Raw genomic sequence first — 23,126 nt, 5'->3', positions numbered from 1 at the left:
TGGTCCTGGAGTTTTAGAGACTTATTTAAACTGGAATAGAATATACTACTTTGAGAAAACAGCAGTTAAAATACCTGACCATTTCATTTTTAGCTCCCATGCAGGCTAGAATGATACAATGAGCTGTAAATTTTCTAAATATCAGAGAAAATCCACCGCAATTTTAAAAAAAGGGTATATAGCATGAAACATTTAATGCTTCACTAGCACATAACCCAACCATCAAAAAGAGGGGAAAAAAAAATTAGAAGGGACAAGGTACAGCTCAACTCTATAATGAAAGGTTTTAACACTGAAAGGCAACTCCACTTTTAAAACCATACCAACCCAGGCTAACACCCTAGCTTTTTTATACTTCTCACCTGATCAAGAAATTGTGTACACGCTTGCTTGCTCACTCTCTCCTCATCTCCACTGTCCCCTCTCATTTTAGCATGGACCAAAATGGTAGCTTCTTTCTTGGAGGGTACATTGGCAATTGGCAGTGCTTATCAAAAGCTCTAAAAATATAATGACCTTTGACCCAGCATCCAACATTAAGCTTCAAGTAAATAATTGGACAAATGAGCAAAGATGAATGTATATACTTTTCACAACAATGTTATTTATGAGAAAAAATGGAAATAATCTAAATGCCTAACAATAACTACACTGAGGTACATCCACTAGACAGAATATTAGGTAGAATAAGGTTAACAGGGGTTACCTATAGTTCTTGACATACGAGGACATTCACAATATATTAAATGATCCCTTTTTTGAAAATATACATTCACATAAGGTAAAAAGTCAGGAAGGATAACCATCTATAGCTTTCAATGCTTTCTTTTCCTCTTCATCACTAATCCCAGAGCACTCTATTAGCAGTAACATCTGTAATTAGAGAGATGGGGGAATGGAGATGAAGGGAGAGGTGTCCACATGTTTTTTTCAAGACCTCGTCCACTCCCAGTCAGTGGGCCTTCTGTCCTCCTGAGATATGCTAGTATATGCCAACATATTGACAGTGGTTATCTCTAAGTGGTAAAATTTCAGATAAATGTAACTTTTTTTTTCATTTTGATTATCTAAATTTTATAACATTACTATAAACATTATGCATTGTTTCTGTCAAAGGAGGCAGAGCATAGTAACAAAGAGTGTAGAATTTGGAATAAATCAGCCTGCGTTTTAACAACATCCCAAGTCCACAACTTTTAGCTACATGATCCTGGTCAAGTTTGCTTAGCCTTCTAAGCCTCAAGTTTGCTCATCCAACAAATGGGAAGAATATCACAGGTATCTTTTTATTAGAGAAGCTAACAGAATTCCATATTGGATAAAGGAAATGATTACTATATACCATATACTATATAAAATAAAGCTTCATTTAAGTATATATACTTTTTTAAGGGAAAAAATCTAAATCCCAGTCTCATGGGAGAAAAAATATATAAATAAAAACATGGGGAAAATTTCATTTGCAATGGTAACCAAAAATGCGTATTAAACAGCCATGAGTTATCATTTTACACATCCAAAACACAGAGAAAATCTAACGCTCACTGGTGGCATACTCTAGTAAAATTGCTGGTCATTCATTGTTAGTGTCACTGTATTTAATATAAAACCTTTAGGAAAGCTTTAATGCACTATGCAGTTAAGAGTTACTAATTCCACTGCAATGCATTTATCTTAAGAAAATAACCTACAAAAAACAAACAAGCAAATACCATGAACAAAGGTGTTCACTACAGAATTCTAAATAAAAATATGTAACTGAAAATATCTGAATACTCATTACTAGAGGGATGATGAAGGGTTTAATTAATTTTAAGAAGTCAAAGCAATAAAACCAGCAAGGTTATAATGCTAACAACCCCGGAGAAACAAAGTCGTCTGGTAAACTTTTCAGTGAAAGCAACAGGATTCCAAATATCTACACTCTGTGACTATACATACAAAACTTACAGACAGAGGCACAGGAATGAGTGGGGTGAGAAGGGGCACGTGGGGATGAGGGAGACATCTAGAAGGGGAGCAGCGGTAGAAAAGCAGAGGGGTGGATCGCATCACACCTTCAGCAGTCAGACCAGAAGGCACGGCTGGCCATCCTAACTATTTCTATTGCGTAGAAGTTAATGCCAGACTTCTATTTCCATTTAGAAAAAAAGGAAAAAAAGAAAAATCAAGTTTCACTAGTATTTGTGAATGGGTTGCCAATGGCACCCTCTCTCGGTCCAGTGCCAACTGGTCACACAGAACAAAAGAGGTCTATGAGAAAAGGCCAGGAGTTCCACAGCGAAGAGTGGCGCTCCTCCCTTGTTCCTCTGGTCAACGGCAAAGTATTAGTTTACACGCTCCCAGGCGAGGGGACGGATGGATGATGTTATCATGATAATTTAACCAAACTGACTCCAACAAAGTGGCCTAAATGGAACCACAATCATAGTATCAATAATGTGTACACCAGAAGTAGGCAAAGCTGACAGCTCTAGCTGTTCACATTGCACAACCCATTCAGTGGTCCTGCTTAAATAAAGTTGACAGTGTCACAGTGAGAAAGTTTTCTGAAAGAAACGTGCATTTTGAAAATAGATATTTGAGAATATTTCCATCTCTTTACCCCCCAATAATGTCGCATCCATAAAAATCTCTCTAAAAATGTAAACACAGAATTTTCTAACCAATCTTAAAGTTTATAAAATTTAGAGTTCTAGCTTTTTAAAGCCCTATATAAAAAGTATGAAAATGCAGCATGTTCTCATCTTTTTTTTTTTTGAAGAAGTGAGGAACATTAAAGAAGAAACTAATGGCTACCGTTTATTGAGGGCTTCCTATGGGTCAGACACCACGCTCAGTACTCGGTGTGTGTTCATCATTCAGTCTTCAACACTATCTCCTGATGGAGACACTATCATTACTACCTCATTTCATAGACACAGAAACTGAGACACAGAGAGATTAAGCATATTATCCAGTCTAGTAAATAGTTAAGACAGGATTCTAACCTATATCATTTCACACTAGAAGGTCCACTCTTGACCATTTAAAATACTACATCAGATTACAATGTACTGGCTAATTTCAACCAAACTTTTGTAAAGTGGGTAAAAACAAGCAAGCAGTGAACCCTAGATATCTCACATTTGGATCTGCATATACTTATAAATTAACTTTTTCAATGATTAACAACCTAAAAAAAATAGCTAAATAAACTGATCTTACAGATAGATCTCAAAACTACTGTATCATAAAGTGGAAATAGATTTTTAAAAATAAGGAAGTATATGCAATCACATTACTCTTGTTAAAATTAAAAAGTATTGTAAGTTGAATTTGCCAGCTCACTTTTTTCCTAAAAATTTTCATTATGGAAAATTTCAAAGATATACAAACATAAGTAGATTGATACAATGGATGCCATGCATGCACTCACCACCCAGGCCAACCTGGTTCCTTCTGTCCTCCCACCACATACACCTGGATATGGTCTTGCAGCAAATCTAAGAAACCCTTTCTTTTCTTCCATGAATATTTCAGTACATATATCTCTAAAAGAGATATTGCTAATCATACTCCTCGAAATTAGCCATAATTCCCATTGTTAGGAAGAGAGATTTCTATGCCTCTGCTACTGTGTGAGACTTAAGTGAGATCATTCATACTGTAAGCCCTGCCTCACCTCCAAAAAAAGTTTTCATTGTTAACCATTTTTAGTTGTTATTATCTCCAATTACAAGCTAAAATCTCCTCAAAACTAAAGCTCCACTTTGAGGCACTACCTCTTACTCCCCCCACCCCAACCCCAGTGACTATTCTAAATGGAATTTTAACCTAAAGTCTTCTGCTTCACTTGAATTTTTGCCAATTTCTATCTATAGTGATACTTTTGAACAGAAAGCTACCCCTGCTGTGAGATAATATATCTTCCATGTTTTTCAAACAGCAGGCAGAATCAGCTGTCCTTGAATATAACCACAGAGCTGATCTTCCCTGCAGAAGCAGCATTGAAGTGAAGGACAAAGATGTTTTTTTTTTCTTTGACTAAGTGCCTATCATGTGCCAAGCCTGGCACATAGCACAAAAAACCCCATGAGTTCTAATGTGCTAGATTTGGGGGCAGGGGGTGTGGAATCCAATGGACTTATGTTTTAATTATTAATAACGTGAAAGTTCTTATTTAAAATATGTATTCAGTACCTACCACGGGGCTACATGCTGTAGGGAGTAAAAAATAATAAGCCATAGTCTCTTTCTGGGAAAAAAACATTCGCAGTTCACTAGGAGAGAGGAGAGGCATATTATTGATCTGCAACGTAATCTAACACAACATAACGGCAGATGTCACCTAAGGCGGGCAGATGAACTACTACGAAAAACCAGGTCAGAAAAATAACTTACAGCTAAGGGTCGTTATGGGGGCTATTTAAGAAGGAAAGATGCATGAGATGAAAGTGTGAACAAAGTGTAGAATTTCAACAGGCTGGAGGAAGGGATGGAGGAAGCAAGAAGAGAACTCCAGACAGAGCCAACAGATGCAGAGGGGCGGAGGTGTGGAGGGTGCTCAGTAGTTCTGGGCGGCTGCGTGTAGGAAACGTGCAGGGACAGTGAGAGCAGGCTAAGATTCACGGGGGCTGGACCCCAAAGACATTTCACGAGCAGTGGTAAGGAGCCTGGACTACATCTGAGTAATCTGAGGTTTTCTAAGCCAGTGAGAGGCATGAGCAGAGTTGAGTTTTACAGAGAGCGGCACGGATGCCTGAGAGAGCAGAGAAAGGCCAGGAGATCCTAATCAGAAGTCAAAGGCCTTCAAAGGGAGACACGATATACCAAGTTGCATCTTGGTAAGAAAAAATATCAGCTGCTGACTGAAATTGTGGACGAGGTAAAAGAGAATTCAGGGATGGTTCCAAAGCTTTGAACCCAAATGTCTGGAAAAAACAATGGTGTCGTTAAGAGCAATCTAAGTCAGTTGGAGGAGGTGGGGTTGGAAGAGGGGTGACAGAACGAATCCCGATTCACCATGTTGAATTTGATGTACCAGCAGGGCACACAGTAGGCCAGCAGCACCAACAGGAAAAGTGCAGTGTGGAGAAGGCCAGTGAGAACACCTTGGAGAAATAAAATGTTTAGGATGTAGCAAGGTGAGCTGAAGTAGCGTTCAGAGAGGAAAATGCAGGTTAGTACAATCACAGGATCCAAAGAATGAGAGAGCTTCAGAGGAGTCGTGAAGACAAAAGACAGATTCTAGGGGTTAAAGGGAGGAGGGAAGAACTAAAGGCAAGGAATGCAGACCCCCTGTTTAATAAATTCGGCATGAAAGAATGGAGAAAAGATGGGATATTGGGGACACAGGCAAGGGCACTGAAGAAATAGTTATTATTTACTGATTATTTGTTTAGGAAAGGGGACATTCTGAATGTTTTTATGCAGACAAAAGGTGGAGAGGAAACAAATGAACACCTGAGACAGGAAGGAAAATGAGTGACCCTGCAAACAAAGAAATGGTGACAAATGAAAGCAGAAAAAGGTGTTGAGCTGAAAAAAGAAAGTGAAGCTCTAGAATCAAGACAACTAGCTGCCAGATCTGATTTGTCAGCCCATGCAGTGTTTCCAAAAATGTGACTTAAACAGGTAGAGATTTCACCTAGAAAACCAGTTATTTGAGTTTTCTAGGGAAAACAGAAGGTGGAGCAATACTTGGCCCGAACTTCCCCAGGACAACAATCACTGCTGCCCCTCCTCTCACGCGGCCAGGTTTACAGCAGTCCCTGCCTACTGCCTCTTTCATTTCAGTAATTTCAGTGGCCCCTGTTGGCATTTGAATTTGTGACCCCTGACCCAAATCTTTGCCATGAAACAGGGCGATGATGTCATCCCTAGAAAGTGGGGACTCTGGACTAAAACTTGAAAACTGTGCAAAAAATAGTGTAAGAGCCTTTGAAGGAAACGGGTTAGCAAGTCAACGGGAGATGAAAAATCAAAGGACTACTGTGTATTAATCAGCCTGCTGAACAGACGGTAGCGATTTGTCATTTTGCCTGGCAGTGCCCTGCAGCCTGAAGCAGAGGTCACAGGACAGTCATGGCACAAGACAGGAAGACAAAGGGTTCTGGGGGCTAGTGGGGACCTCAGTGAGGCAACTGGCCAGCACCTGGCCCTGACGGGGAGCCAAAGGGGCTGGTGGCCTGGGAGAGTGACAAGGGGACAGCACGAGAGCAAAGGGCAGACTAGGGAGGAGGGAGGTGGGAGAGAGCTGAGGGCAAGATAAGAGGGTTTTCCTTGGAATTTTTCTGGCAGGAACCTGAAAATATTACCTGTATGAAAATATTAAATGACAGGTACACATCAAAGGTTAGGGGCAAGATGAATTGGGAGACTTTTGGAGGAAAGTATAATTAGCACATTCGGCAAAAGTTGTATAAAGATTTACCTTTAGGGTACCTTTGTCTCCCTGCTATTCAACTTCTAGAAATCAATTAGAATATTTTCTTTAACAAAAAGAGGAAAAAAAAAAAAAAACAGTGAAAACAAGACCGGACTTGGTAAATCATAAGGAGAAAAAAGCTCAGAGAATTATATTTTTGTGAAATGAGCCATGGGAATGTTTAAGAAGAATATTTTTAAACTACACACTTGACTTCCTGTCAGATATCCTTCAATGTGATTTTGGAGATAAAAAAAAAAAAAGTACTCATTTTTTCTTCTTATATGCAGAGGACTGTATACATTATCTCAAATTTTGAAGAAGGGAGATCAAAAGTTCAAAGTTTAGTCAGTTCTCACTGTTACACACTTCAAATACATGGAAAACGGGAAAGAACTCAGTGTTTATGGCTGGCTTGCCCAGCGCCTGAGCCCTTGGCTCTGCGTATTCCTTAAGTCCCTTTATGTTTTAAAAACACAAACGTGTGAGGACATATTAAAAGCAGAGAATAACTCTATAAAGTCACACCCCAACTGACAGCCTGGCTACTCTGGGGAGAGACAGTAACAGGTGGTAACACCACCAGGGTGCTGTGATGGGGGAATTTAAGCTTTGCCATCAATGTCTGAGTGGTTTGTTTTTATGATGGGAATGTACTTGTAATTTTTTCTTGTATTTTTAAATTTTTAAAAAAGGAAGTTAAAGCAACCTTTCTTTTTTTTTGAGACAGAGTCTCGCTCTGTTGTCCGGGCTAGAGTGCCGTGGCGTCAGCCTAGCTCACAGCAACCTCAGACTCCTGGGCTCAAGCGATCCTCCTGCCTCAGCCTCCCAAGTAGCTGAGACTACAGGCATGCACCACCATGCCCGACTAATTTCTTCTATATATTTTTAGTTGTCCAGCTAATTTCTTTCTATTTTTTTAGTAGAGACGGGGTCTCACTCTTGCTCAGGCTGGTCTCCAACTCCTGAGCTCAAACTATCTGCCGGCCTCAGCCTCCCAAGTGCTAGGATTCAACCTTTCTAATAATCAAAGAAATGTAAATTAAAATGAGGCCTTTGTTTCAAGTACTACAAAGAATGGTAATACACAATCTTTGTAAAGGTGTGGGAAAACAGGAAAGCTAACAAAGTCATTTCTTTCTTTGAGTAGATAATGCATGGTCATGGCACAAAATTTAAAAGGTACTGTTCTAAAAATTTAGTCTCCTTCCCTTCCCTATTTCCTAGACACCCAGTTATTCTCCTTGAACTCAACTACCGTTACGAGTTTCTTGGGTGTCCTTCCAGAGAGTCTATTATTAATAAATCATGGGTGGGAGTGTAAATTATTTTAGTACAGTGTTATTTATGTCAACGTACTATTTTTTTTCTTCCAACTTTAGCTTTATGCTGAGCCACGTATCCACGCAGCCACACGCTGCTGTACTAGTTATGGTTCTTACTCTTTCACATGAAAAATAAATGTGTGACTATTAGGAAAAAAAACCAAAAAACCCAAATCCTGGGTGGGACAGCAAGTGATTGCATCACACTACTCGGAGTGGTATGTAATCTAAAACTTATGAATTGCTTATTTCTGAAATTTGACATTTAATATTTTCAGACCCCCGGTTGATCCTGGAGAAGGGGGACCACTCTAATACATTTGTCATGAGGAAGTGTTGAGAAGAAAAAGTTGCAGAAAATGGAGAATTAGACATTAAATGCATTAGTGTCCCTCTATCAAGGGGAATCACACATTCACTGATTCTACAGAAGTTTCCTAGTCTTTCCAGAAAGGAGAATGCTCTGTGAGGCAATGTTGATTCTGAACCACAACAGCTGAAGATGAGGAGATGTCTTTTACAGCGGCTATGCCCAAACACCCTTCCAATACCCATCTTATTTCTCAAACTTACAGCATTCGTTTTTCTACGGCTGCCATGACAAATTCCCTACCGCAAGTTTAGCAGCTTAAACTACCCAATCTCACAGTTTCCCTGGGTCAGAAGTCCAGGCACAGCGTGGTGTGGCTCAGCTGGTTTCTGCGCTCCAGGTTTCGCAAAGCAGAAAACATCGTGTCAGGAAAGTTGTGTTCCCTTCTGGAGCCTCTGGGGATGAACCCACTCCCAAGTTCATTCCAAGTGTTGGCAGAATTAATTCCACGTGTCTGTAGTATTGAAGTCCTTGTTTCCTTGCTGGCTGTGGGTGGGGACTGTCCTCAACTTCTAGGGACCGCCTGCATTCCTCAGCTTATGGCCCCCTTCAAAGTGGGCAACAGTGGGTCCAGTCCCTCTCACCCTACAGGAGTCTCTTCCTCTTCTGCCTCATCTCAAGCCTTCTGCTTTTCAAAGCCTATGCAATTACCTATATAGGGCCCACCTGGATAACCCAGGCAACTAGCCCTCGCCGAAGGTCAGCTGACTAGTAACCTTAATTCCACCTGCAAAGTTCCTTCACAGCAGTACTTAGAGTAGCGTTCGATTGAACCACCAGAAGAAAGGAAGCCTGGGGGGACATCTTTAGAATTAAGCCCACAAAAATCCACTGATACGACGAAGTGAAATAAATATGGACCTCAGTATTCCAATCTACCTGGCAGTTATTTTTCAGGGCATAATCATGAACTGGCACTGCTTTTACATGAGTTATTTCAACTAAACCTGCCAATGATTCTGCTATATGTTATCATAACCATTTTTATAATCAACAAAACTTTAGCTCAGAAGTTAAGTAACTTGCCCAAAAACACAAGAGCTGGAAGTGGGAGAATCAGAATTAAACCCAGTTTTAGAAGTCAAAAAAGCCCATTTCCTTTAATATATCTAAAAACAAGGCATAATCACGACTTTGAAAAAGACTGACTTAGTAGTAATGAGAATAAGGAGCACTGAAGTTTAAAGCGGAGCGGAGTACACAACAGGATTAGCAAATAACCAGTTCTGTAAATTAAAAGTGAAGGGAAAAAAATAAAATCAAAGCCAACTAACATTCAAAGAACAAACTGAAGTTAACGAATCATGTAGGTCCAGTGAAATCTCAGCAATTTTTACCGAGGAAGTAGAGAAGACCATTTACCTTATCAGAAGTCTTAATAATTTTAAAAATGACAAAATGGCCACACATTGTAACACTAGTCCTGATACAGTGCTAAACGGGCTACAAAATACCATGTATAACATTGTGCACGTATTTGCACTTTCACACACAATTTCATTTCTTTCTTTTATTTAACAAATACGGATGGAGCATCTCCTATGTGCCAGACACTCATCTAGTTGCTGGGGATACAGCAATAAACAAAACAAAGTCCCTTCCTAGGAACAGCAAATAAACAAACAAGTAAAAATATGAGAGAGAGGGATAGTGTGGAGAGAACAAAGCAGAGTAAGAAAAAAGGGAGCTCAGAGGAGACTGGTTATTTTATGTTCGCTAGTCAGGGACGGCTGTGAAGGAAATGGGTGAGACATGCCACCTCTGGCGGAAAGCATTCCAAGCAGAGGGACCAGCAAGTGCAAATGCCATGGGACAGAGGTGTGCTTGGAGAACCAGAGGAACAGAAAGGAGGCGCTGTGTCGCTGAAGCAAAGTAACAAACTAGGTGGGGAGAAGCAGGAGGAGAGGTCAGAAGTTGGGGGTAGGAGATGATGCGGGACATTTGTGTCATTTTAAAGGCTTTGTGATCTTCCTTTGACAGAGAAGGGAAGCCATCAGAGGGTTTAAAGACAAGGAAAATGGCATATTTTATCCATAAATTAAAAATGGACATTTAAAAAACCTTTAGAGGCCTAGAACCCCAAAGTTGTTATGAAGATTATTTTAAGCTAAAGACATTTGGGATGCAACAGATACAAAAAGCAGCTTTCCTAGAGTTTCCCTTATCGAAATAAAGGCAGAAACTTCTGGAAAATGAGGCTGCCATAATTTCCCTTTTTAGATGGCTTTTACTCCCAGAAAGGAGACCAAGAGGAAACCTCCCATAAATCCCCTCTCCAGGGAATTTTATGACCATGCAAAAGACAGAAAGACCAAAAAAACCACTCAACTGCATGAATAAACGTTATCACAAACTTTCTTATCTCTAGAAACCCCTTCCTCTGCCCTAAAGAAACCCAGTTGTTCTTCCCAGAAGCCTTCTCTCACCCTTTCCTATTCCCTACAAGGTATATATGCCTCTAACTTTAACCAATTAGGGAGCTACTGGCATGCAAAGAAAATTTTTTCTGCTATTACTCTGTCTTTTGTCAGTTTAATTCGCAGGCCCACAGGAACTTAAAATAAGAGGTTAGAGGAAAAGCTTTTCCTCCCCAACACAGCAAACCTAGCAATAATCATCTCTTCATGGTGAAGTGATGCATTACTTTTTTCCAGTTTTACTTACTGATTATTTTTAAAAAAAGGTTTAGTACATAGGACATCAAGTTAGTTTTCAAGTACAGAGATGTGAAAAGTGGCTCCACTTAGGGTCACAAGGCTGAACCTCTGGATCAGGAGGGCTGGATTTAGACACTGACTTTGTGCCTTTTCAAACTGCCCAATCCCTCCCAACCTCAATGGACCCATCTTAAAATAGAGGTAATAATATTTAATACCCAATTCATCGGGTTGTTTTGATGTAAGTAAAGCACTCACACAGTACTGACCTCATAGGAAGAGTTCAAAACGTGCTATATTAGTTTCACCTCCAAGTACAGACTCAGCCAGGCCTGCTTGGAACAGTCAACATATGCCAGTTAATTTGCAATGTGTCCTGGATACAAATCACGTGTTCACCTGAGCTTATCTCCGTCGGTTTGCCCTCAACAAGTCTCTCTCTCAGATAATACCAGTCCCATCTAATTTAATTATCAAAATCCAAACTGATAGAATACATGTGCTTTTGCTGCGAAGGACACCAAATCCAAACCACCAAAACAAATAGATTTATATTGCATTTAATTCATTCCTGAGGTTTTGTGAACTCATCTCTCCTCAGGCAAATCCATGATCCTTTATTCCTCTCAAGTTTTGCTGTCAGGATCTAAACCAGCCAACAATTTGAATTTAAAGTGCTTTCAATTCAAATTATTTAAATGTATTGACTGCTATTTGAAAATAAAGGGAAGCACCTTGGTGTTTTAAAGATGAAAAAGTAACAATATATTTTACTCAAGGACCAGACTTCTGGTTGTAAATTTTTAAAGCATTCAAATGCGTTAAGTTTTCCATGTGTAATATTTGACCTGTCAACACAAATTCTCTCCACAGAAGAACATGACATAGACCATATTTTATTATTAAGGAAAGCCTCAGCCGCTGGCATTGGACAGTCTAGTTTAAATGACAATTATAATGCTTTGTTTTCTGAGGGAGAAGAATAAACAACTGTACCATCTCCTAGTCTTTGTGTCCTCTCTAGAGAATGTCAACTTAGCCCAATTACATTTATTTTTCATGTAGAGAAATAGCAGGGTTTGTTCCACGCTGGTGCTGTGTATATGCACAGAAATTTCACCATTTAATTTTCATGTCTGGAAGAAGAGGAGCTTATAATTATGCCATGAGGTATAACTATAATTAGGTTTTCAAATACCATAGGTATCCCTATGATCCAATTGTAAAATAACAGAGAGTTCTGGTGCTGTGTTATTGGGTTGGCTTTTTTTTTCCCCTTGAACCATTACATTCTTCAAACCTCAAGAACCATGAGAAAATCTTACAGTTAAGAAGTTGTTTTTGTAAATAAACAACTAAGCTAATATAACTGTTAGTAGTATTTAGCACAGATAAGAATTGTATACATACTTGGTGCTTTAAAATTACTATTATGGCTATGATTTATATCCAGAAAAATAGGTTAATGGCAAGTTTAGGTTAAGTAAGTTTAACCTAATTATGTCTAGTGATGCTAATAAGACTTTGCAATAACAACTTCCAAACTGGAGCCCTACGATGCACTTCACACAGCATCCTTTATGCTTCTGTTTTGCAGAAAATTAAAATATATACAATCCATAATTTGCTTGAGTCTAAGCTACATATTTGTGTGAGGGGGGTGAGGGGGCATGGGAGGAGGAGGACATATACCTCTTTCCCCCAACACCCTCCCCAATGAGTAAGACATTTCCTGACCTATATAGAATATTGTGGGTGTGTGTAAAATCTTATATAATACATAACATCATATAATTACATATAGTCCCACTTTTCTGTACTGCTTCCATTCTGGGAAGGGGGCAGATAAAATGAAAATAAGCACTTTCAATTCTTCGTTATATGATCTAACTACTGGAAGTAGCCCTGTTCATTTAAAATCATAATAACAGGTTCCAAGCACCAAATAATCTTGGGAAAAAACAGAAGATCTTTAGGGAAAAGAAAAAGGTATAGGAAACAGAATATGTGAGCACACTAATAAAGCATTCGTAAACTATAAAATGCTGAATAATTTCATTCCAAAATACTTTAAGCACCCACTTCCACTCAAATATACCCAGTGTATTACTAAAATCCTAAGAACCCCATACACTTTATACATTCAAAATACCCAAAGTCCTATGGAGTATGACAAGGCTCTGTTGAAGAAAAGAACTGACTCTTGCAAATAAAGGAACCGAAATTCAATTAAAATGGGGTTCCTTAAATGACAGTGATTCTCTGCTCCCAGAATTACCAGGAATCAAAATTGGAGAATCTATCTAGATCTCTCTAGGGGAGGAAAAATTTTCCTGAGTACTTGGCAATATAAGAAGGCAGTTCAGGCTGGGCATGGTGGCTCACGCCTGTAATCCTAGCACTCTGGGAGGCCAAGGCAGGAGGATTGCTCGAGGTCAGGAGTTCGAGACCAGCCTGAGCAAGAGTGAGACCCCGTCTCTACTAAAAAAAAAAAAAAATGGAAAGAAATGATCTGGACAACTAAAAATATATAGAAAAAATTAGCCGGGCATGGTGGCGCATGCCTGTAAGTCCCAGCTACTTGGGAGGCTGAGGCAGGAGGATCGCTTAAGCCCAGGAGTTTGAGGTTGCTCTGAGCTAGGCTGACGCCACAGCACCCTAGCCAGGGCAAAAAAGAGGGAGATTCTGTCTCAAAAAAAAAAAAAAAAAGAAGGCAGTTCACATTCCAGTAATTGTAGGTTTGTCTCCAATAAATCTGCATCATTCTCTTCTCATATAAAACCTATAGAAGGGCAGTTACCACTTAAATAGCCAAAATGTAACATGCCAACAGTGTTAGAAATTTTTCATGATCTGACCCAAAGGTAAAAACAACATGAGTGTGGAGGCTGACATTCAAAAGACAGAGTTCTTCTAAGTTGTAAATGTACTCATATAAACCTCTATATTAAATGTCACTCCACAGACCTTTGATGTTCCTATGAAACACCACATTTTAAATTTTCAGATTATTCCCTTTTCCTAAAAGCTTTAGTTTGATACAAACAATGTCAGCAAGTGGAGAGAAAATTTTGTCCTTCATTCATTTAAAAATGAATCAAGCCATGAAGAGATTTCTAAAGCAGACTCTCTTCTTTTTCCTAAAATACTTATAGAAACCAGTCATGAAGGATTTCACATAAGAAAACTCAACACAATTTCAGATTTTGAAATCAAACAAACAAAATCCAAGACACTTAAACATATCAGTAAGCCCTATTTCAAGATTTTGGGGTATTTTGGGGGGAGTGGAGGGAGTTAAAAGAGTCTACGCTGAGATTTTAAGATTCTAATTCCTCTCTCTCCCCCTCCCTCTAAGCCTATGTAAAATAATTACTCCTCTTAGAAGCATGGGCCTACATATATTAATTTATTAGCCCACAACAGTTCCAAGAAGTAACTAGTTTGAAATTTGAAGCAGAGTGGTTAGATGACGTGTTAATAATTCTGAGTCATTCTTCTAACTTGCTGTCTCCTGGTCAATGCCTGGATGCTAGAGCTGTGTTTGCCTAAAAGTAGCTTGCGAGAGGAAAGCTCTCATAAAACAACACAAACCCAGACTGCCAACAGCAAAGCACAATGGAAATTTCCTGTTCCCTCAGAAAATGACAACAACCCTAATGTGGATGAAGAAACAATAAACATAAGACTTCATTTTGAATTCCTAATTCCTACAAGCCTAACCTCATATCAAATCTCTCCAAAAAAATCTGTATAAATAATAATGCAAGCTAAGCCCATAACAGCTAGTCTTCTGTCAATTTTCTGGGTACTACCATGATAGCTCCTGTCTGGTGACACTCCAAAACTGGTTTTTTCACTCTATGATAACAAATGTTATCATTGGCAAAGAACGGAAACATTGTTAAAGATTCAGGTCATTCAATATTTATTTCTTTCAATATTTATGTGTTTCATTAACATGCAGTAATGAATGTTAATGCTCTTTGTTACTCCCAGGTGGCTATGGGAAATATTATTAGTCATCCAGCAGGCAGAAATCTTACACTTAGACATGTGGGAAATCAGAAACCTTACACTGGAGCTTTGATTTCTCTAGCAGATCTTGAAAGTAGCATATCAACCACAAGATGACTCAAAACCAGCCTGTTATTATGCCAAGAAAATACTACACTCCAAAAGCAATAGATATGTTTAGGAAGCAACTTTATTCACTGGACTAATGGATAATTCCAAAATATTCTTCTGTATTCATTACTCATCATTCAACTTAAACTTTACAATTTAAGTTCTAAACACTGCATCTAAGTTTAACATTGACAAATAAGTGTTTGCTTTTTTATCAATGCACAGTCTCTTTCAACCGTAAGGCTATGATGTAAGCTATCACTTTATGTAAAATGGTACCCAACTTGCTTAAAAGAATAACAAACCTATTTGCCAATAGGAACGGGAAAAATTAATATAAAATGAGAGTTTTTTCCCTCAAAATAATATTTCTTAAAAGGATTTGAGTCAATGAAAATACAATCTGGCTAACAGATAAAACTATTTAATTCTGGATCATCTGTGTCTGCAGTTTGTATCAAAGCCAAGTAATTGTTAATCCTTAGAGAAATGGGGAAGCATTGGGTCAAAGTATCTTTTGCCTTAAATCCTGATTTATAATTTCCTCAAAAAAAAAAAAAAAAAAAAGCAAAGCACAATTTCTGCCAAAAAGAGGAAAACAAGGCTTAGCTTTCACATCAGGAAAAAAACTGTAGCAACCTTTTTTGCATATAATAATCGCTGTTATTTAGCCCACTAGTGTACAACAGCAAACCAAATAAAGGAATAAGGAATCTATAGTTCTGGCAAGATCTGCAGAAAATAAGGAAAAAGAAAAGCCACATTTAGAGAATTTTCCAGAGCTTTTTCAGTTCTCATCAGAAACAAGCAGTTATTGTATTTTCTATGACCTGGGCCACAGGAAAGAGAGTCTTTCTTCTACCATACTACCTCTCTGAATAAATTAACTTTTGAAAAGAATCAGGGGTGCTGGCTGTTTTACAAAACCATAGAACCTTATTGTTGAAGAGGACCTGAGCAAACATGTAGGCTCAGAGCCTGAATGCTTTCTGAGGCATCTTGATAAATCCTGCCACCTCCTCTCATCAGCTGGGCTCATTTGGGTTACTGGAACAACCTACCCTCTCTGGAGGAACCTCCCGCCCAAACCCAGCATCCTACGCCCCATTTGAGGACTATCCTCAGGGATCAAAAAATATAAGCCTATTCCTTCTTCTGCTTGGCAACCAGACAAACGTTTTATAATAGCAGCCCTGTCTCCCTTAACTTCCTAGGACATCATAACCCCAGTTCTTCAAACCACTCCCACTAGGACAAAATTTCCAGACCTTCTGGTCAGCACTGTCTCCACACCCCAACGCTGGGAATGTTCCAATCTGGCAACATTCCCCTTAAACCGGACAGTATGGAGTCTAGCACAAGACTGCAGAGGCGGAATCTACGACACAGAGCACAAAGGGACCATTCTCTCCAGACACTGGACAGTAACTTGCACTAAATCTGCGCAACATGGTTAGACGAACTTTCCATCAGCAGCGATGTCACAAATTTGGCTTGCACTCAACTACAAACCTCATGAAGCTTTTTATCAAGCCATCTCCATTTCAGTTGATTTTTAAAAATCTAAGTGCACAACATGACATGGAGCTCTGTTAATTAAAGTATCATTGGCTTCAGTTTACCATGTCATCTTGTACGGAAGATTTTCTGAATTTTGACTGTCATCGGTTGTCTCTCCCAGCTTGGTTTCAACCACAGCTCCCAGTCACTGATAAAATTGTTGTGATGAGCACCTCTAAATTCCAAATCATTTCCCCGTAATGGATATCTTTTTACCAAAGAAAATCGAATTTTCAGAAAGCACTTGTTTTAAATGCAGGGAATGGCTTCACTAGGCTGAGAAACCTGACAAATGGCAACATGTAAGAAGGAATACTTGGTTCAAAACAGTTTTGTTGGGATGAGTGTAACTGCTCTAGCAGGACTGATGTCTCCACTACAGTGTTCTCGATTATACCAGGCTGCGTATTATCTCCAGGACTTGGGAATCTTGACAGGACTGCCAGCGAAAGCCTATGAGTTGCGAGTTTTAAGCCATCAACCGTAATAGACATCTAAGTGTTAACCAGATGGGTGTTGTCAAGCAGCCCTTGGTATCAAATGACATTTTGCTGAAACACTGGCATTCCCATAAGATGCCTTTTCCTGCCCTGCTCAGTACTGTGAGACAGCAGGTTTCCCCAAGGCACTTAGCAAGAGTTGCTTATAAACTGCCTCTTTAATCAGTTTTTTGAATAACACATATGATTCGGAAAGCATTCTAGTCATTCCATTTGGAAGAGCTACAGGAGAGAGAAAAAATAGCAATATTCAAGGAACCATTTGATCATTGGCTGCAGCCAGCTCCATCTCCATCTGCCTTTTCCGACAGAGGATGGCCTGAAAATGTTCTAAGAGGTATGGAGAATTACTAAGCGGATCCAATCAGGCCGATGTGAATGGCGCCCCCCGCAGTTGTGAATGCTGAGCCCCTGAGCATCAATGAGCTTTCTTAGCGACCTTTTCCTTATCATTGGATATAAACTTTGTAGACAAGAATTGCTTTCTATTTAATTCATAGGTTACTGATTCATAAGGACCCCTAGAGGGCTAGCCACATAATTTCAAGGCTGCTGAAGGAGAACTCAGCAAGCACCAGGGTCTTTTCCAACACATGTCAGACAACATATTAGTCCCGTCCACAGAGGAAGCTTCACTGGGCTCTCTTGGCTTCTACAGGGCAATTCTCGAAATCAGTTCACACAGGGTACACAGGTTATCCAACAGGGCAAGCCAATGGCCTTGAGCCTCGGGACAGTTAAAGAGCAGTGGGGTCGACCTATCACTAAGCCAGAAAGGGCTGCAGAAGAACCAACACAGCAGGGCACAACAGAACATTCATCCAGACCACTGGCGAGCGCCATCCCCAGCCCAGCTGGACCGAGTGATGACAGAGGCAGCATTGCTTAGGGCCTGTGGGAGAGATTAGACTTGTAATAAGCCCGAGTTCATCTTTATTTTCAGACACCCCTTACCCCCCACCCTGGGCAGTGACCAGAGTCATCCAGCAAAGAGTTAAGTTCAGAGTCACAAAACTATTTAAGAGGCAAATATTCTTTGCCTGGCCAAACTTTAGCCAGGCTCCTGAGCCCTCTCCTAGGCCCATCTGTGCACATCCCTGTAAAATCCAGTGTCAGCAAGAACTCTGACAAGCCAGTTTAGCAAGAACCCCCCACCCTCGATAGCTGATCCAGTTCCTCCTCCTTTCGGCCCCCCAAGTGATGTCTGATCACCCTGGCCTGTCTTCTGCAAGAATCCTGTAAGTCATTTTAGCCAGAATCCTCCTTACCCCTGATGTTTCCTCTTAGCAATTTTCCATCCACTGACACCCCCACCCTACCCTGCTCCCTGGCTATAAATTCCTACTTGCCCAACCTGTATTTGGAGTTGAGCCCAATCTCTCTCTGGCACTGCAAAATGCCACTGCCATGGTCCCTACATGTATGGTCCTGAATAAAGTCTTCCTTACCATGGCTTAACAAATATCATTGAATAATTTTTTCTTTAACAGAAGTTCAGAGTTATCAAATGAGTGAAGTACAGAGTTATCACACAGCCTTGAACCAGAAGAGAGGAGAGAGCCTTTTCCCCTGAGAAACATGGATTTGGAATCACAACTAGAATTCCACCTCTGGTACAGTGGGATGAGGATGAGTATGATTTTCCTTTCCCCTCCTCAGCCTCGTCTGTCCCTTTGTCCCACCTTCAGTGTTCTACTGCAGCTGGGCCTCTCTTAAAGTAACCCAAACAACTGTTCTTCAATCCAGGCATTCTTCCAGCAAACCTCTGCATGGTTCAGCATTCCCAACTGCAGTTCAAAACAACTCAGCAAGACAGTGGTTCTGGGGGGACTGCCAGGGATCACTCCAGCAAAAAGGCTCCCTGACCCCCAAACCTATTGCAGCTTGATTCTCTTCATTAATAAAGTCTCTCTCTCCAAAGATGTGGAGGAAGAACGTCCACAATACTTTCCCAGCAGAATGCAACATGCAGACAATTGGAATTTAAAATATAGCTCACGCCTGTAATCCTAGCACTCTGGGAAGCTGAGGAAGGAGGATGGCTTGAGCTCAGGAGTTCAAGATCACCTTGAGCAAGAGCGAGACCCTGTTTCTACTACAAACGGAAAAAATTAGCCAGGTGTGAGGTGTGATGGCATGCGCCTGTTATCCCAGCTATTCGGGAGGCTGAGGCAGGAGAATCACTTGAGGTTGCAGTGAGCTATGATGACTCCACTGCACTCTAGCCCAGGCAACAGAAAGAGACCCCGTCTCAAAAAAATAAATAAATAAATAAAAATAAAACATATATATACACACACACACACACCATCCATTTCAGTTCATTGACAACAGAATGAATTCAACATTTACTCTTAGCCAGGCACCCTGGTGAGTAAGTCAGAACAAATGCTATGTTAAAATCGATTATAAATGTTTGGGTCAAAAGAATTTTAGAGCCCAGGAAGTCTGAGACTATCTAATCCACCCCACGAACATGAGGAAACTGGGATCAGAGGTTCCCGAGGGGGCACACACATACCTGGAACGCAATTTGTTACTCAGCAACTATGATTCTATGCTCTGAAGACTCTTTCAGTGTCTTCTAATACCTCTGTCTACTCATGGACCAAAGTCTGCCAAAATTTATTTTTAATGACAGAAAATTCTACCCATTTGTAAACATCCTGCTGTATTTCAAGATGGCAGCTTGATGCACCATCTCCTCTTCCTTTAGCAAAATCAACTCAAGATAAAAAATCATTAATTCCGTTAAAGGAATTAGAGAAATGTGAAAAGCCAAGAGATTGACTTTGGCTGGCCAGCACGTGAGCACAGCCAGGGCTCTGCCAGGCCCTGAGAAGGTATGATACAGCATAACAGTTATAGAAAGGTTACCTGGCCACTCATCCACAGGTGACTTACACTATACAATGGCATCAAATAATATGTTTTTCTATGTTTTGGATTTCCAAGACCTTTTATGCAGCCATCCTCCTGGTTCTCAAACAACTAATGTACAATGTTCCTTTAAAACCACCTCAGTTGCTCTTGGGGAGCGGAAAGCATGCACATTATAAATAAAAACAGCTCCTCCTAGCTAATGCCAGGTTTAGAGACATGGTACTAGGGGAAGTCTGCAACATAAGGCAACCACAATTATTTTTAGCAGCATAGTGGCTAGGGATAGAGAGGAGCACATTGCAATCTCAGTGTAAGTGCCACTGCCTTTGGGAATCCTTCCTGACCCCCACAAGCCGGCTTAGGTGCTCCCAGAGAACACTGAGCACCCATCTATCAGATCACACTCTTCTGGAACCCAAACCAGGTCTTCATGATATAAATAAACTTGAACTCTTAACCGCCATGTTACAGAATTTACTTTTAGTACTCGCTATGTAACCTGTGTCAGTTTTCTCATTTGAAAACAGGAATAAGAGGACCTATCTCAGTTTCCTTATTTGTAAAAAAGATAATATAACAGTAGGAACCACCTCAGAGTAGTTGTAAGGATTCGAAATGTTCTTATAAATATGAAAGCATTGCCACAAAGTAAGTAGCCAATAAATACCAACTACTATTGTTACTGCCACCCTTTCAGTCTTATGTATGTTAGTTGTCCTCCTATTTGTGCTTGTTATATGTTCACCAGTTAGATAGACAGCAAGCCCTTGTGTGTGATGGGGGAAAAACCACAAGCTTTGACATCAGACAGGAACGGGATAGAACCCAGGCTCTGCTACACATTTCACTCATTAAAAAGGTATATCTTTTCACATTTCAGCATCTCCAACATTGGAATGTGTCTTACAGTTAGTGGTGGCTTAGAGTCAGTGCAATAGGGTATCTCTGTTTGATCTTGGGCAAGTTATTTAATTTCTGTAAAACTGACAATATTACCTACCTCTCTCAGAGTTATTGTAAAGCATAAATAACATAATCATACCAACCCCTAACACCACTGAATTTTGTACTTTTATGGGTCCAATGTCTTGTGTATAGGAGATACTTAGGAACTGAATAAATATTTACATATATTTAATAGAGCAACCCACTGTCCATGCAAATTTTAAAATAGTGCCTGAATCTATTTTAGGTTGACACGTGTGAGTGTGCAGACGTCCCAGCAGGAACCGCTTATAGAAAAGATCTGGGACTTTAAGTACAGGAACTCTCGGCAGGGACAAAGTATGGGCACCCAGACCCCTTTGCAAGGACCTGCAGCTGCTTCAAACACCCCAGCCAGAACCCGGGATTATTGCCCAGCTCCCACCTGGGGCCGTTTGCTAGCGTTCGGCTCTCTCTGCTGAGGCTGAGCTCGTGTCCAAAGTTTGTACTGTGCAGCCTGGGAGTACATAGTAAGGTGCTTTTTACAAATTCAGTTACAACTCTTGGCATATAATATTAACAGTTTTGAGCACTTATTTCATTATGCTCCACTAGCCCCTTCACAATAACCCATTTTTCCGAGGTCCAGCATTTAAGTCACACCCTAGCTGCCTGGTTCCGAAGCCTGTGTCCTGAACTACTCTATCCTGACTCTCAGGGAGGTTACGCAACATCAGCTTAGGAAGGAAGCGAAGCTCTCCCACTCTCCCACGCTTCAAGGTCTCACTTTCAAAACAGCCAAACAGCATCCTCCCTGGGGAGTGTGTCAGACCCTCCTACCACAGGTGAATGGGGTGGGGGGTGTAGAAGGATGAGCCCTTCTGTGTGAGTGAGTGAGCGCTTCAGGGGTTTCCAAGCCCAATCGGAACTGCCTCTTTGCCAGGACTCGGGCCAGTCCCATCCGGCAATGTTTTTTATTTGACCTTTTCTCATTTCTCTTGGTCTTGATTTATTTCCTACATCTCCAGGCAACACCCCACAGATCACTTCTGGTCCTTCCTTTTCTTGATAGACTTTCTTCATCCTTTTTTTTTTTTTTTCTTTTTAATTCTGGTTTTTCAAAAGTTTCCCTCCTAACACAGTTATTTCTCTCTGCACAGTACACCCTTCCTGGCCAACGAACTCGTCTTTATTCATCCTTTGCAGACATGAGTCACAATGAAAACTCATAGCTGCAGATTCCCATCTGAACTACACAAAAGGTAATCTTCCTAACTCTGGCATGCCAAGGACATAGGCACAGGTGCAGGCATGTTCCAAAGATGGAGAAGCAGGAGGAAGACGTGCACAAAGTTAAAACTTTCTGCTCCTTGCACTCTCAGATCAACCAAGACTCTAAGGGTCACACTGAGAAAGATCATCCAAGTCACGAGTTCCAGAAGAAACAGTGCACATATCGGAGAGTCTCACCTTTAGCCTTTCCCCTTCGGCAGAATCACTCTACTACATTAATTTCCTTCTCATCTGAGGAAACTATGAAATCTTTTTTATTTTATGCCGTCTCCTGTTTCTACCCAGTACCATAAATTAGCTGGCAGATCATCTACTGCACATTCAATGACCAAATCACACATCCCTTCAAGATGGGTGTTTTTATACAGAACCCATCACCATGGCAGCTTGAGTCTGTTCAGTTTCTGAGTAAGGAACGGTGACCTATTTATTTTTCCACTACACTCGTAATGGAAACAGGTTAGTAACATCTTCCAGGACTTGGCATTACAGAGCTCCCAGGCAGCAATGGAGATCTAGGCAAAGGATACCAGGAACTGGGGGGACTTGCTGAGAAGCAAAGTCCAGTGGTCAGAATACACACACCCCATCACATTCTTTGCCCCCACTAGGGCCTAAGCATCGGGCTTCCCACCTGCAGTCCCTGCAACACTTTGAAACTGTCTAGATGATGGATGAGCAGAACCCACTGCCTCCTTCACGTACTAAAAGATAGAAAATGTAGAAGGAGAACCATGTAACTTTTGCAGATATGAAAATCTGCAGTTGAGAAAAATTATGCATAACTTTGGCCTCATTTACTCATCCAACTTACACCACAAACCATGCCAGACAGTTTCAGACATTTGCTCAGTGCAAATGGCTTTTGGAAATGCCAGAAAACTGATTCACTTTTCTCAAAGCATATTGACTTATCCTTTGGCAATTTAACTCCTAAATCATTATCCTCAACCCTGACTACAATATCACATCAGGTAATTTGGGAACCTCAGCAGAAGCTATAATCTCCTATATTTGCCCTCCATCCCCTGAAAGGTTCTAGGTTTGACAGTTTGTGTGCCTTACTCTGTTGTGGTG

At 40.5% G+C, this 23,126-nt stretch overlaps 1 protein-coding gene across 5 annotated transcripts in view; it reads right to left on the bottom strand.

Moving 5' to 3' along the window:
• PPFIBP1 (PPFIA binding protein 1) overlaps nt 1–23,126 on the bottom strand; it is a 160,028-nt gene that overhangs the window by 117,740 nt on the left and 19,162 nt on the right. The window lies entirely within an intron of this gene.

The sequence above is a fragment of the Eulemur rufifrons genome, chromosome 16 (assembly GCF_041146395.1).
Source record: "Eulemur rufifrons isolate Redbay chromosome 16, OSU_ERuf_1, whole genome shotgun sequence".
NCBI lineage: Eukaryota > Metazoa > Chordata > Mammalia > Primates > Lemuridae > Eulemur > Eulemur rufifrons.
This window is presented reverse-complemented; position numbering and strand designations above follow the sequence as displayed.